The following is a 16,364-nucleotide window of genomic DNA, read 5'->3' as shown; positions in this document are numbered from 1 at the left end:
ACCAGTATACACAAATAATTCAGAGAAAATGGACACGGGATCGAGGGAAAAAACATAAGGGGCAATCGTCAGCATTTTGGATTTAGCAAGGAGGTGGAAGGCTCAGAACAGGTGATGTGAACAAGAAATTCAAAGAAACTTATAAACCCAAGTGGAGGAATAACAAAGAAAGTAAAATATCACAGTAAGTAATATGGTGAGTTGCTTAATGAACTCGGTAACAGAAGGCACTGCAATGAGCCCCTCCCTCTCCAGGATACAGGCCTGGAACCACAGGACACCACATAGCTGTAGTTGAAAGTAAACAACGCAAGCAAATTGCACGATCTTCCTCACAACTTCCATAAGGTTCTTCTCCACCATATATAAACAACTTTAAAGTGTCTGGGTCTGATTTAAAGCTCGGCAGATGTGTGACAGAAAGCCCATCCGTCTTACTACAAGTGCTTTATGTTCTATGGCACTTGGCAAACTAATTATCTGTCCCTTTTGAGATGAAGTAACCCACCCGTCATATTATAAATCAGGCCTTCTATCTCTGTTCTTTGTGGGTGCCCCAGGGAAAGGTAGTCTGGTCCCTTTCTTTGTACTATGCTGTTTTCTACCATGATGTTTTCCTTATCTCTCTTTGAGATGGTAGGGCCTCCTTTATTCCCCTTTCTGGCACCTTGTCCCTCAAATTGGCAATTTAGTATTTTAGTCTCTCGTGGGTTTTAGCAATGCTTCTCATTTGAGAGTCTTGTTTACTTTTATTGGCTTCCTCGTACCAATTTGCCAAGGCCACATGTTGATTTGCATCTGCCTGGCTTTTGGTTTTCTTTTCTGAGATTGGTTAAGCACTCTGTGCCAAAGATACCTTTCACTAGAAAGGACTTCTACCCTTCTTCTTTAGAGAGTCTAACCCACTGTTCTAGATTCTACTTTTTTTAATTATATATATTTTTATTGAGAGTTTAATATATGATTCAACATACATGTACACTGTAAAGTTCTTACGGTGCCTAATGTTTTGGGGTGACATATTCCCTCACACATAATCCATTCTTAGATCTCATCAACGTCAGAATATCAGAATTCATGAAAAAGGTCCCTAAAACCAGAAAAAGCCAAATAGAGTCGCGCTTTTCACAATTTCCCATTAACATTTTGTTTTAAACAGATCACAGATTCAATTTTCTATGAACTGCCAGCATTTCTCAAATTTCATCAGAGACTCTAATCTTAAAGCATCGGGTCCCTCCAGCTCTTTAACTTTATGCAGTTCAGCTTTCCAGGCTTGGAATGTGGGTACGATATTACTCCGCCAATTTTGTAGAATTAAATATCTTGCCACCAGGGCTGATATAAATAACCACTCCTCTTTCATTTTCTCCATTGTTATGCTTGGAGAGCATCCCAGAACTGCAATATATTTGTCAATAGTTAATGCTTGGCCTGTAGTCGTTCTTAGATGTTTCTCAATTTCTTCCCATAATTGCTTTATCTTTTGGCAATCCCAAACAATATGAGACCAACTACCTCCTCCCTCCTCAGAACAACGAAAACAACTATCCTCGATCTGGGGATATATATTATGGAGAAACGATGGGGTCCTATATATTAACCATTTTGTGTAAAATTGCATTCTTCTTAAATTGGTGCCTCTTATTGTTGTTACATTACATTTATTCATTCTATTCCAGACCACTCTAGGGATCTGGAAACCTTCTGCCTGCCATTTATCTCTGGCTTTTTCGTAGACAGTGGAAGATTTGTTTTCGGTAAAACATTTCACTCAGTTGCTTACTGACCCTTATCCGTTGTTTGTGGTATTGCTTCGCTTAGTTTTGATCTTACTCTTAGCAATCTAGTGTCAATATTTTCTAAAACGTGTTTGATTTGAATAAATGACCACTTAAGCATATCCCTTGAATGAAGCAGCCCAATCTATATTTCTGGCCACTTTTTCAGTGAGTCTGAGTTGAGAAAGTCTCTCACTTGCCTGCACCCAATTCTCTTCCCATTTCTTGAAAACACCTGTTTGCAGCAACCTGACCTCCCCAGTATATAGGTCAGCCAATTTTGTAGAGCCATTGAACCGTGGAATATCATAACATTTCATCAGTTAGATTTGTTGTTTTAAAAGCCACTGGAGAACTTTATACTGCACTTTCTTCGGGTTCTTGCCTATCCTCATCGGATCGGTGATTTTATATTCATCTAATATTTTTCTAGGAACTTATTGTTGTGCCCATACACTCCCCGGTTTCTCAAAAAGTGATGTGTGTGCATAATTCTTTTTTTTTTTTTAAATCCCTCCAGATAAGTAAAAATAGAGCCTGTGCAAAGCTGAAGTATACCTAAAATATAGATAATGATTTGTGCCTAGACTCATCTTTTGAAAAAAATTCCCTCCAGACCTAGATCGTGTCAACTTTACCGGGGGGCCATGGTAATCGAAAAGAGCATCTAAAATATATAAGGTGACTTATGCTCTTGAAAACAGGATATAATCATATGGGCTTCCAGTTTATAGTAAAGTTGTTGCGTGCAGTAGCAGCCTCTCATTATTGTTAAATTACGCCCATTTAATTACCCTAGCAGCTGTAATTCTAAAGTGACTCTAAAATACATAAAATGACTTGTGCTATATAAGCAGGTAATGTAAACACAAGCATTCAGCTGGATGCAACTGTTCTAGATTCTTAACCTTAACTTTTCCATATTCGTGATCCGCCCCATGGACAGGAGTTCATTTAGCTGGAGCTTTTTCCTGTTTTTACTTTACAGTCCCATTTCCTTGTCTACCCCTTATTCATAAACTGGAACATAATAAGGGCTCTTCCAGCCTTGTGCTGTAGTGCATCCCATGGAAGGAGTGGGGTAGGAGGAAAGAAAGGAAAAGGTGGGGCTAATGGCTCTTTTTTTCCAGTACGTTTTCATGGATCGAGTACTTTCGTGATTGGCTGTAGACTCCCTTGCTTTTGAAAGCCCCTGATCAATCAAAGGCTGCTCGCAGAAGATCCTGTGCGGCTGAATTAATGTCCTTCTTTCAATCACAGTCATCCATTAGGATCTGTGCTAAAGGTTCAAGACACTCCTTTAACTTCTTTCCCTGTTCCTTCATCGTTCTAGAGCATCCTGCCCGAAGCCTTGCATTGTTAGCATTATTGAACCACCACCTCTACCCACCCAAACCAGTCTACCCCATTGTCACCTGCCCAGATAACATTTTTCAAATTCTCCTTAAAGCTTGAATGTAAATTAACAGATTCTGCCTCCTCATAATTGTTTTAGGTGTGCTAGCGCCCTTATGCCTGATCTGTGAGTTGAACTCCGGACCAAGATCGCCCTGGGGAATTCTCTGGCATCTAGGGTTGTTGTGTGGAGCCTGGTCAAGCCACGCTTCTCACTTCTGGTCAAGTGCAGGCACTTCCCAGCACCAATACACCAGGTCTGTTGGACAACATCTGCTCACACACCAATTCCATGTATGCAATTGTTTATTAACAAAAGAAAAATCAATCTGTAAAGCACAGAATCAGGTGATCACAGGATCTCCTGGCACACAAAGGATCATAAAGTAATCCAAGACAGAGACAAAGGACACATTTAGGTTTGAATACAGAGGTCTTCCATTGAGATCTTGGGATAACATCTGATGTCTTGGGAGAGTGTACAAACGACCTTTAAATTGATACTGAAATGTAAACTTTCTCAACCACAATGTGGGGTATGAATGCAAGACATCCCATTTCAGAGAAAGGCACAATTTGGAAGCACTGGTTAGCAACTGAGCAAAAATAAATGGTTGCAGCATTTACATTAAGACAGTATTTCATATTTCATGAGAGTTGAGGAATCTGCTTTACAGTCCCCAGTCGACTTTTGTCATGGCAGTGTAAAATCTCAAGTACTGCTGTCCTTCTTTACTTTCTATGACCACTGACATGTCCTCGCTGAATGCCAACTCGCGCATGCCGGAGGGAGCCCTTAACATCCTGGAACTGCATGTCAAGTCAAGCACCTTAATGACAATGCTCACAAAAGGCACACCTCGACCCCACGCTTTTAAATGTGCAAGCTAATTAACTGAATCAAATTGTGTGTGAGTGGTCGTGAATGTGTGTGAGTTTTTTATGTGATGGGTTAGTATGTGTGTCTAAACGTGTTTAGTCTGGGAAGATGAACTCACACCCACCTAATGGAGTCCAGCCATGTCTGTGTGAACCAAAGGCAGCATAAGTCCATACTAGTGGCTTTGCCAAACAGATGGTGAGAGACAGAAGCCCCTCAGAACATAAGATACCCCCCCCCCCCCCCCCACGGCATAGGAGCGCAGGCAATCAATGAATACTGCAGCTGAGAAAGCAAGAGGTGGGGGGTGTTCAAGCATGGATGCTAGGGTTCAATAGACTGTGGATAATAAAAAGGTTTCCTGGCCACTGAAAAAAGAGGTGTTGAATAAAATCTCATGGATTTTGAGACACAGAAGAAGATGGCCAAGAAAAACAAAGGGAAATAAGTGGCTTGAAAATGAATGCTCTTCAAAATAATGAATGCTCTTCAAAATAATGCACACTCTCATGATACATATTGACTTTGATATTTATGACTAGTGTGATTGTGTCCAGGTACAACCTCCTCACATTCTGTCTTCTTGTTCAGACACTTCCTCAAACCCTTTTTAAAAAACATTTTGTCTTAACTGAACCTCTCACACCATAGGTGATCTTGAACAGTTGTGACTATGCTTTAAGCGTGGTGTCGTGCTATTTTTGAAAAACTGATGAACTCATACCCCTTAAAGGACTCTCCAGTCTAAGGAGAAACACAATTCTCTTAACTCAGGCCAGCATCTCGCTAAAAAAAGGTATTTCAGAATGTTTGATGTCAGGGGGGGTTTTGAGATCTAGTGTGACAGTATTCAATAGTAGGCCTCTTTAATTTGTTTGTGTTTTTTGCAATGAGAGGTATCAAGACACAGAGGTGAGTTTGCCTGTGTTTCATATTGTAGTAAAGCAAAGCTTTAATTACATTTAGTGAAAAGCAAAACAGTCTTTGCATTCTGGGCCAGCATTACAGCCAGAGTCTCTGTTGTTTGAGGATGCAAGATCACGCATAAAGTCCAGACTGTGCGTAAAGTCCAGACTGTGCGTAGAGTCCAGACCGTGCATAATGTCTTTTGTTGGTGGTCCATTGTTTTGGGAAGAAGAGAAGCAGGCGTGGAACCTTCTTTGTTTTTTGCACCTTCCATCGGAAGCTCTTTTCTGAAACCAAAATGTTTGTTCCCAATGTCTCCGCATGTGCTATCTTGAGGGATGTTGTGGGGACCGCTCAAGGCTAGAAAACTGTACTAACATCTCTTTTGCATCTCTCCAATGCCCAGGAGGCCTGGTCTATGCTACACAAACTTTTTTTAAATCCCATGATCTCCTGACCTTTAGGTGCCACTGTACCCACAATGTGCTGGATTTATCCAGCCTGTACATGCATTGCACATCTTCTGTTTGCTTTATGTAAGCTGTGCTTGCCTCTGCCACAGACCCAGATTACTTGCTTTACTTAACCGGTCATCATCTAGACCACCATGTGCTCATCTGTTCTTGACTCACCTACCCTGTATTTTCCTTGCCAACCCTTGCTTGCATCATGCAGGATGTGCTTGGCTCTTCCACTGTGCCCTGGCCCACTTCGTTTGAATTACTCAACCTGCCTTAACTGACCTATCCTTTCTCTCCTCACTTAATTCTCACCTGAGCCAGCCAGTTCAAGGCACATGTGCCATGTGCTTGCCTTGCTTACTCTGGTGCCTCTTGTTGTTCATTTCATTCACTTTACATTGACATATGCTAGTTCAATTCATCACATTGCGTTCATCTCAGCCATTTATATAAGCCCTTCATCACGTGTCACCACTCTAGTTCCCTCTAATCACTTCACTTGCCCACTGCTCACATTAGGTACCTCGTGCTCCCATTGAAGAAGCTGTGGATGGTTTTGATTGACCATAGTGGGTGGGGTGCCTGCTGTATAATAGATGATGGCTCAGACAGTAGTGTAGTCTGCATTGTATTGAAGACCAGAAAATGTTCCCTTTCGTTTGGTTTGGTTCTGTGACTTCAGTTTTGACGTTTACTGTGTGAAAAGTGGAGGAGGCAATAGAGAGGAAAAGGATGTAAAGATGCAAGGTGTACCCTAAAGAATGAAGGCTAAAAGGAATTAGGCCCATAGTTGTCCAGATTTCTTATTTAAATTGCCTACAATAGGTATTGTGCACAATGAGAAAAATAATGATTTTTATGTTTCATATGTGCATAGGCTCAGAGACAATCTGCATTGGTATGACATTCCCAAAATAATAAACATAACCTTTTGCACATGGGAGGAAAAAACAAATACTCTACAGATAGCAGAAATATTTCTGTATTGTCAAGCACAATTGGCACCAAGAAAATGTGGCGCCCATTAAATCTGTGCCTCCAAGCCCCGCCCACAATTGTCCCTCCTCCATTCACTGCTCCTCCATTCACTCCATTTCCCATTTAAAGCACCTCTGTCAGGTACAATGGTGCCTCAGCAGGTTATAGCGAAAGAGAAGGGCAGGAAAGAGTGCATTAAGGGGGAAAAAGATAAGGCACAGGCCACACAGAGCAGATGAGAAGCAGGAGGCGGGGTGGCATGGGAATGAACCAGGCGAGTTTACTAAGCTAGTATTGGAGGACTTTCTTAGTGACTGGAAGGAGGACGCGAGGAAGGGGTTGGGAAGGCAGCGAGAGGTCAGCATAAGTAGGTGTGAAGAGGCTGGTGGTGGTCAGTCTAAGGGCAGGTGGGTATAGATTGGACACACAGTGGAGAGAGGAGGGACTAGTGACCAAATGGGCATGCACAATGAGTAGAGGCCACAGGAGCAATGGAGGGCTCATGGGGGACTGGGAGAGCTATGTGCAGCTTCGAGGTGCCAGCAAGAGGTGAGGGCGCGGTCTCGTGTAGCCGGGGAGAGATTGTGGAGAGTGCCTACAGTGACGAGGCAATGGACAGTTGGCAGTGGAGATCAGAGGACAGGAATGCCCAGCAATGGGCGAAAGCATGATGAAGGGGAAGTTGTTTGGTGTTTTACACGTTGCTGCAGTGGATGCTTTGGTGTTAAAAAAACAGATGGACATCTTGATGATGAGAGATCCTTCAGTGTGGTAGCAGGCTTTGACGTGGGCCCCAATCATCCCTGGTGATAACATACGGGGAAAACAAGAACGTACAGATCCATAGGTGTTGGGGTAGAAAATTTGTCTGATGAGATGGGAGCGAGATTGCCTAAAGGGAAGTGTGTGGTAGATTGAGTGACAGAGATGAGGGAGACATTCCCCATAAAAGTGGTAAGTTGCAGGGCAGGCCGTCGCAGGAAGGAGAGGCAGCATCTGTTGCTGACAGTAAGGAGAGTAAGGAGACGAAAAGTAAGAGGCTATACTATTTGGGTATCACTAAGCCACTGGGTGAGCATTTGAGGAAAAGTCAATAGAAGGAATTTAGACAGGGGAATATATTGAACTATTTAAAGTACTATACACAGAGGTAAGCGCAAAGGAAGGTTCCAAGGATGATTAGAATGAACTGTCTAAGATACCTACGGTGGCTTTTACAATAAAGAATTGGACAACGGCCTTCCTTTTTTAATGCTACTGCTTACTGTGGGAAGTACCTGAGCATTCTGTGGCATTATTTAAGTAAATGGACATGATTTATAAGTGATTTGTGGGGTCTTAGCATGGATGCACTATGATGAGTTGTTCCAGGCATGTTTGGCAGAAGATTAGAAGGGTAAATGGGGAAAGCTAGATAGTGACTTGTAGCTACATTTGATGGCATCATCGTGACCTGTCCCCACTACATTCACAGCCAGTGTGCTCCCTTTTTTCTATAAGCTCATTCCAGAAAGGGGAGAGGGCAGGGAATGCAGGTGGTGGCTTGTTGGTCATTTAATAAAGTCTTCTGCCCACAAGAGTATTGCTGCTTTCGTCATGGCTGCTGAAAATGAGTGGGAAATTACCCACATAGTCAATGCACACAGCAGCATGGATTGTCACAATGAAACCAGCTTGGGTGGACTGAAAGGCCAACATGGAACTTGGCAAGGAGCAGGGGGAAGGGGAGGATATCAGGGACATTTGGAAAATGGCTCTTACGCCAATTAAGCTTGAACGTCTGACTTACCGGCTGCAGTTTAATGACAATGTGACTGACAAAGACCTATTGGCAAATGTTTTTCGCTTTGGCTTTAGATTGCAGTATAAGGGTTCCAGGGAAACAAGGTGGGGGAAGAATTTGCGTTCAGTAAATGTCCATAAAGATATGGTGCAAAGCAAATTGATGAAAGAGGGTCAAGAAAGTAGGATGGCTAGCACCTTCTTTCAGGAGCTTCTGGAACCGTTGATAATATCCCCAATAGAGGTAATCCCAAAGAAGGAACGAGGTGAGTTTTGCCTAATTCAGCAATTGTCGTGGTCTGAAGACAATTCTGTCAATGATTTAATTGTGGATGAGTCGTCATGATCAAAAACAATATTAAGTTGGCCATTAGGTTGCGTCCCATGCATCCAGAGGACTTCGTTTTGCTATGAATTCAATTTGGAGGTCAAGCGTCTGTTGACTAGGCTTTGCCCATGGGATGATCCAAATCATGTGCACTATTTGAGAAGTATAGCAGCTTTTTACAACGGCTATTCACATTTGTATCTGGTGTGGATTCTTTCTTGCACTACTTGGATGATTTATTTTTTGTAGGGCTGCTAAGCTCTGATAGGTGTCAACATTTGTAGGGCTGCTAAGCTCTGATAGGTGTCAACACTGTTCGGATTTGTTTTGGGCATTGATGGAGGATTAGGGTGTGCGTTTTGAAGCAGATAAAACAATTGGTGCAGCCTCAGTTTTGGCATTTTTTGGCGATTGAAATTGATTCCATGAAGATTCAGGCATGCTTATCTGAGGATAATAAAAGGAAAATGCTGTATTTACTTGTGGGATGTTGGAAAAAAAGAAGCTGTTTGTGGAGGATGTTCTGGTTCTGTTTGGCTATGTAAACTTTGCATGCAGGGTGGTTAGTGCAGGAGGAATGTTCTGTAGGTTACTTGGTCTTGGTTTGACGAGTTTGTCCCTACGGCACCATGGAGTTCACTTGTCGGCCGGGGTAAGGGAAGACCTTAAGATGTGGATAGCATTTGTGAAGCACATTATTGGTGTCTCATTGGCTGGACTTGTGTATGAGGCTGAGTGGTCTACACAAGTTTTTTCCGATGCAGCACGCAGTGGTGGCTTTTGATTATACTGGCAAGGTCAATAGTGTGCAGTGAGTTGGCAACTGGGGAGGAGCATTGCTTTTCTTGAGTTTTTTCCATTGGTTGTGGCATTAGTGACAAGGGAGCATTTGGTCAGGAACAAGAAGATGGCCTTTAATGTTGACAATATCGCGGTAGTAAATATTGTCAACAGGTAATCGGCGAGAGATGTTTGTTTGTGCTGAGATGCCTGAATTTCAACCTTGTTTTTCAGTCCCGGTGCGTACCTTTTATTACCAGTGACATTGTAGATGCTTTGTTTCGTTTGCATTGGCAAAGGTTCAGTGGGCTTGCACTGGAAACACAGCAGAAGAAGACAGAGGTACCGGAGGAATAATGGCAGCTAGGAAAATGTGAATGATTCATTTGTTAGAAGGATCTCTGGCACCCTCAACTAGGAAGGCTTACGCTCAGGCGTGCGATGAGTTTTTAGCATTGGGAGCGAGGATGAGTTTGCTTACTGTGACGGATGGGGCTCAGCGGCAGCAGGATGTATTGAATTTTATTATTGCACAGATTAACAAAGGTTTATCTCTGCTGACTATTGCAGAAACAAAAGGGGGTGGTGATGGACGGAGCATAAGAACCAATCAAACACTCACACCCAGTCAACAGATCTGGGTTTGATCCATCACCGTTCTTTAGCCCACTCTGCCACCCCAGTTCAGACATGGCCATATGCAAATCAGTCTGACCCTGAGCCTCATGGGAACAGTCCAGCCCGAACTGCCAAGCCATGTCTTCCCTGGACCGGAAACAAGCTTCCTAGGACCGGTTTCTGGCATTTCAGCCGTCTTCAGCCAGGCTTGCTTGAATCCAGTGGCTAAGTGAGCAAGGGACTCACGTCTGAGCATACCCTGCCAACTTATGGCGAACAAAGCGGTACAAAAGGGGGTGGTGATGGACGGAGCATAAGAACCAATCAAACACTCACACCCAGTCAACAGATCTGGGTTTGATCCATCACCGTTCTTTAGCCCACTCTGCCACCCCAGTTCAGACATGGCCATATGCAAATCAGTCTGACCCTGTGCCTCATGGGAACAGTCCAGCCCGAACTGCCAAGCCATGTCTTCCCTGGACCGGAAACAAGCTTCCTAGGACCGGTTTCTGGCATTTCAGCCGTCTTCAGCCAGGCTTGCTTGAATCCAGTGGCCAAGTGAGTAAGGGACTCACGTCTGAGCATACCCTGCCAACTTATGGCGAACAAAGCGGTACAAAACGGGGTGGTGATGGACGGAGCATAAGAACCAATCAAACACTCACACCCAGTCAACAGATCTGGGTTTGATCCATCACCGTTCTTTAGCCCACTCTGCCACCCCAGTTCAGACATGGCCATATGCAAATCAGTCTGACCCTGTGCCTCATGGGAACAGTCCAGCCCGAACTGCCAAGCCATGTCTTCCCTGGACCGGAAACAAGCTTCCTAGGACCGTTTTCTGGCATTTCAGCCGTCTTCAGCCAGGCTTGCTTGAATCCAGTGGCCAAGTGAGCAAGGGACTCACGTCTGAGCATACCCTGCCAACTTATGGCGAACAAAGCGGTACAAAAGGGGGTGGTAATGGACGGAGCATAAGAACCAATCAAACACCCACACCCAGTCAACAGATCTGGGTTTGATCCATCACCGTTCTTTAGCCCACTCTGCCACCCCAGTTCAGACATGGCATATGCAAATCAGTCTGACCCTGTGCCTCATGGGAACAGTCCAGCCCGAACTGCCAAGCCATGTCTTCCCTGGACCGGAAACAAGCTTCCTAGGACCGGTTTCTGGCATTTCAGCCGTCTTCAGCCAGGCTTGCTTGAATCCAGTGGCCAAGTGAGCAAGGGACTCACGTCTGAGCATACCCTGCCAACTTATGGCGAACAAAGCGGTACAAAAGGGGGTGGTGATGGACGGAGCATAAGAACCAATCAAACACTCACACCCAGTCAACAGATCTGGGTTTGATCCATCACCGTTCTTTAGCCCACTCTGCCAACCCAGTTCAGACATGGCCATATGCAAATCAGTCTGACCCTGTGCCTCATGGGAACAGTCCAGCCCGAACTGCCAAGCCATGTCTTCCCTGGACCGGAAACAAGCTTCCTAGGACCGGTTTCTGGCATTTCAGCCGTCTTCAGCCAGGCTTGCTTGAATCCAGTGGCCAAGTGAGCAAGGGACTCACGTCTGAGCATACCCTGCCAACTTATGGCGAACAAAGCGGTACAAAAGGGGGTGGTGATGGACGGAGCATAAGAACCAATCAAACACTCACACCCAGTCAACAGATCTTGGTTTGATCCATCACCGTTCTTTAGCCCACTCTGCCACCCCAGTTCAGACATGGCCATATGCCAATCAGTCTGACCCTGTGCCTCATGGGAACAGTCCAGCCCGAACTGCCAAGCCATGTCTTCCCTGGACCGGAAACAAGCTTCCTAGGACCGGTTTCTGGCATTTCAGCCGTCTTCAGCCAGGCTTGCTTGAATCCAGTGGCCAAGTGAGCAAGGGACTCACGTCTGAGCATACCCTGCCAACTTATGGCGAACAAAGCGGTACAAAAGGGGGTGGTGATGGACGGAGCATAAGAACCAATCAAACACTCACACCCAGTCAACAGATCTGGGTTTGATCCATCACCGTTCTTTAGCCCACTCTGCCACCACAGTTCAGCCCGAACTGCCAAGCCATGTCTTCCCTGGACCGGAAACGGGCTGGACTGTTCCCATGACGCATAGGGTCAGACTGATTTGCATATGGCCATGTCTGAACTAGGGTGGCAGAGTGGGCTAAAGAACGGTGATGGATCAAACCCAGATCTGTTGACTGGGTGTGAGTGTTTGATTGGTTCTGATGCTCCGTCCATCACCACCCCCTTTTGTACCGCTTTGTTCGCCATAAGTTGGCAGGGTATGCTCAGACGTGAGTCCCTTGCTCACTTTGCCACTGGATTCAAGCAAGCCTGGCTGAAGACGGCTGAAATGCCAGAAACCGGTCCTAGGAAGCTTGTTTCCGGTCCAGGGAAGACATGGCTTGGCAGTTCGGGCTGGACTGTTCCCATGAGGCACAGGGTCAGACTGATTTGCATATAGCCATGTCTGAACTAGGGTGGCAGAGTGGGCTAAAGAACGGTGATGGATCAAACCCAGATCTGTTGACTGGGTGTGAGTGTTTGATTGGTTCTGATGCTCCGTCCATCACCACCCCCTTTTGTACCTGACTATTGCAGAAAAGCTGGTGGGGAATGGGGATATTTTTTTTCGGAATGTTGTCATGGGGTTATGAGACCTGGGAACCCAAAGTTCATCCCTCAGCCCCACCTTGTTCAAGATCTACATGACTTCCTTGTACATGTCATAAGTTCACACAGACTAAACATAATGTCCTTTTCCTATGACACCCAGCTCATCCTCTTACTATCCAAAGACCCAGACTCCATGCTAACAACCTTCCACAATTGCATGAAGAACATCGTGGACTGGATGAGAACTAACTGCCTCCAACTCAACACAGACAAGACCGAAGTTCTACTTTTTGGAAACATCTCCCCATGTATCAATGCATGGTGGCCCCCTGAACTACACCCCGCACCAGAACCGACCAGCCACGTCTGCAACCTTGGCATCATCCTGGACAATACATTAACAATGATAAAAACAGATCAACACAATCTCTTCCTCCTTCATGCTCACCCTTCGCATGCTCCGAAAGATTTTCAAGTGGCTCCCCATCGACACTAGATGCACTGTCACACAAGCACTGATCTCTGGCCAACTGGACCACGGCAAATCACTACATGCAGTTATCACTGTGCAACTTCTCAAGAGACTACAGACAATACAGAACTTGGCAGCCAGGCTCATACCTGACCACCCCAAGCAGACCCACATCACCCCCCACCTCCAAGAAGCTCCACTGGCTCCCCGAACAGAAAAGATGCCAGTTCAAGATATTGAACCATGCCTTCAAATCCCTCCACAACCTAGGACCAAAGTACATCAACCACCGACTGAATTTCCACCTCCCATCCAGACACGTGCACTCCACATCCCTCTTCATCGCCCACATACCCCACATACATCGCAGCAACAGTGGAGCCCGCTCCTTCAAACACCTCACCGCCAAAGCATGGAACAACCTCCTATTTCACCTACGGACCTCATACACCTTGCTAGAATTCAGAAGATGACTCAATAACTGGGTATTCGAATGAGCCCAGCAGCAATCAGTGCCTGGATACCCTCACGCGTGATTAGCCGTGCTTGACAAATCCATCTGGATTGGATTGGCAGGGGACCTAGATCAGCAAATCTCAGAGAACTAGGGGAGAAGTCAGGGGTTAGGAAGCCGATTACAATAAGTTGTCACTATTGAGACAATTGCTACCTTGTCTAGGAGAGGTGTGTCATAATAGCAACGAGAAGAGTCTGTTCTCCCTTTTTAATGGTGTGGTCGTTTTCGGAGCATTTCAGGTCTCTGAGCTTTTGGATGTGGGTAAGACAAGGGGCTTGCAGAGAAAGAACGTTAAGGTGGCATACCAGAGCTGATGCTTCATAAGTCAAAAAATGCGCAAAGAGGAGTTGGGAATGGGGTGGTGCTAGAAAAGTGTGCATTTGGGGATATGTGCCTGGTTCGGCGGTGGAAAAAATCTGTCAATAGGGAATTGGGTGGAAGGGAGTCGATCTTTGAGCATGCAAAATGGGACATGGTTCGGAGTGTGCAGTTATAATTTGTTTCGCGCTAGTTGCTGTAGGCTTTTGGTTTGCCTCACAAAGATTTCGGGACACACTCCTTCAGGACAGAAGCAGCCACAGAGGTAAGTAGGTAAGGAAGATCGGAAGGGAGGGATAGAGCTTTAGGTAAGTGGCGATCAGATGCTACAAGCTCTCCACTTACCCCAGTTTGGAGCAGTTTTTAAGCATTTGCCTTGTTGCTGTTTTGTTAGAGGTTGTGTTCCAGGTCCAGCTCGCTACACATATTGGTGCGGATCTGTGGGCATTCATTCATCAAATGGGTAGCCCACAAGCGGAACTGAGATCTTTTAGCAGGCAGCTGGGTTTAAATGATGCCCACTTTCAGCTACAATGGTGGGTAAACGGGGGAATGAGGTGCAGGGAATTGTTTAAATGCTATGGTTGTCCGGATGTGCTGCTAATCAATCTTCATGAAAATGACCTTGTGCAGTTAAAAGATGTAGCTCTTATTAAGTGCATGAAGAGAAACTTGAAGGAACTTAAGAGTTTGTGGTGAAGGACAACATTAGTCTGGACTGCATTAGTGGGGCGTAAGGTGTAGAGATGGGCCAGGGATCTGGCTGTAAGCGACAGGATGTGCAGGAAGTTCAACTGCAGACGTTACATTTTTGGGTGGCAGAGGGTGCAACTGGGATGGAGAATACAGATATCAGTTTTAAAGGAAAGCTCTTCTTTCAGAATGATGGCAGCCGCGGTCCATGCAGGTAACCGCTGTGGGGTGGTGGGACCGGGTAAGGGGGGATTTCGAGGGATGATGCAGACGGAAAATTAAATAAATAATTAATTTTCCCACTGGATCGTCCCTTGAAATCCCCCCTTACATGACCCCACTGGCCCACTATTTTTTTTGTATTTTGTCATTGATGAGCAGGAACCATGTTGTGGGGATTGAAGAGCAGGTACAGTGATAGTTTGCAGGCCACAATAAGGGTGGATATACCGCTAGGCATGCAGTTCAGTGCAGGGGGTAGGGAGTTGGGAGTATGTTATGAATTCAGATATGCAAGAATAGAGTTGTTGGAGCAATGGGAAAGCATTCTGAAAGAAGGTTGGGAAAATTGTTGGGAAGTTGTTCAAGTTATTGTAATTGTTTATGGGTGGTCCTTAGGGAGGAGAGGGTATTTAAAATATGTCAGTGAGGTTAATGACAGTCTCTAAGGGAAAGCCCAGGGTATTATTTTGCCATTGTCATGCGTACACCTGACTCATTAAAGCAACCTTTTCCACACATACATTGGTGCAGTGCATTTTTGGGGTGTGCTTTCTTGGCCAAATTCATATGGTGACAACTGCAGCTCTCACAGCCGATACACAAACATACATTAGCCTGCGCAATAGTTCCAAATAAAACAAGAAAATGCTCTACTCTTTCCTTCCCACAATTTCCTGGTAATCCACCTATGCTACGGCAACGGTTAAGTCATGCTCATGAATCCCTCTGCGTCTGGTTCCTGTGTTATACCTGCTAATCAGCATGTGTGTCTGTGGAGTGTAATGTTGGTGTGAACGCTGGTTGTGGAATGTTGGATGAGAAAAAATGTCAGTTGGAGGAAGGGCTGAGCAGCAGAGAGGCTGCTCCTGGTGAGGCTCTATATTGCAACATCTTATCTTGGAATAAATCATTTAAAGAAACTACATGGAATGGACCTACTTCTTTACAACATATTTTGGCGACGAGGATGGGATGTTAGAATTGCTGGATTGCGTGACATGTTTACTTCTTCCAAATATTTATCTTTTGAGATTTTGTATACATGTATCTCGCCATCTACATGTATTGCATGTTGCCCCTCTCTTGCATGTAATTATTATTGTCACCTTATGCATGCACCTATTTTATTGTGATTCTTTTGCAGTTTATTTTCATTTGTATTAAGAAAGGGAGACGTGTTATACCTGCTGCTCAGCCTGTGTGTCTGTGGAGTGGAATGTTGGTGTGAGAGCTGGTTGTGGAATGTTGGATGAGAGAGAGTGTCAGTTAGAGGAAGGGCTGAGCAGCAGGGAGGCTGTTCGTGGTGGGGCTCTCTTATTGTAACATCTTATCTTGGAATAAATCATTTAAAGAAACTGCATGGAATGGACCTACTTCTTTGCAACATCCTGGTTGGACAGTGTGGGACGTCGGATGTACGTGCTGAGCGTGCAGCGTGATATACACTACAGGAGCCCGTCAGAGCTAGAGCTCTCCTTATGCTCTGTTGTTGCCGTGTTTGTTGTCGCCATTCTGGTTGCGGCCGAATGACGACAGTGTTTGTTTGTTGCAGCTTGGTAGAGGTATATTGCTGCTTGTTTGCACCTGCCTAGGGCTAGCTA

This window comes from Triturus cristatus, chromosome 9 (assembly GCF_964204655.1).
Source record: "Triturus cristatus chromosome 9, aTriCri1.1, whole genome shotgun sequence".
NCBI lineage: Eukaryota > Metazoa > Chordata > Amphibia > Caudata > Salamandridae > Triturus > Triturus cristatus.
Note: the sequence above shows the minus strand (reverse complement) of the source record.